This window comes from Parasteatoda tepidariorum, chromosome 9 (genome assembly GCF_043381705.1).
Source record: "Parasteatoda tepidariorum isolate YZ-2023 chromosome 9, CAS_Ptep_4.0, whole genome shotgun sequence".
NCBI classification, from domain to species: Eukaryota; Metazoa; Arthropoda; class Arachnida; order Araneae; family Theridiidae; genus Parasteatoda; species Parasteatoda tepidariorum.
In genome coordinates, this window is record NC_092212.1 from 70,551,776 (window position 1) to 70,552,288 (window position 513).

Consider the following 513-nt stretch of genomic DNA (forward strand, 5'->3'; position numbering starts at 1 on the left):
AATATGAAAAAACAACAACTGAAGTTTTGGTCTTGTTACTATCTTTTGAAAATGAAACACTGCATTTATTACAGCATAATGCAATTTTTGACAATGATACAACTACCCTATTTTATCCATTAGGGTGACCCGGGGTAATTCACGATCACTCTGTTTCTGGGGTAAATAATGATCACCTAAGTTTTATTTTTAAAAAATTTTTTTTTTAAATTTAAGACATGGACAAGAATGCTTGTACACTTTACTAAAGTATAACTACATTTATTTAATAATAATTTTTCGTTTAATCTAACAAAATAAGTATCTTTTAAACTGCTTTCTGTATTTTCCATTTCAAAGATGGGTTTCAAAATGTGCACATTTCTGCAAAGATCCCCCTCCTTCTCTTAATAATAAATATTTTGAGTCACTTTCTTTTTCTTTGATATAAAAGTAGTGTAAGCTTTTGTTTAATTGTTTCACATCTACTGTAAACATTATAATTAATTATAAGGAACTCTTTGTTGTTACAGT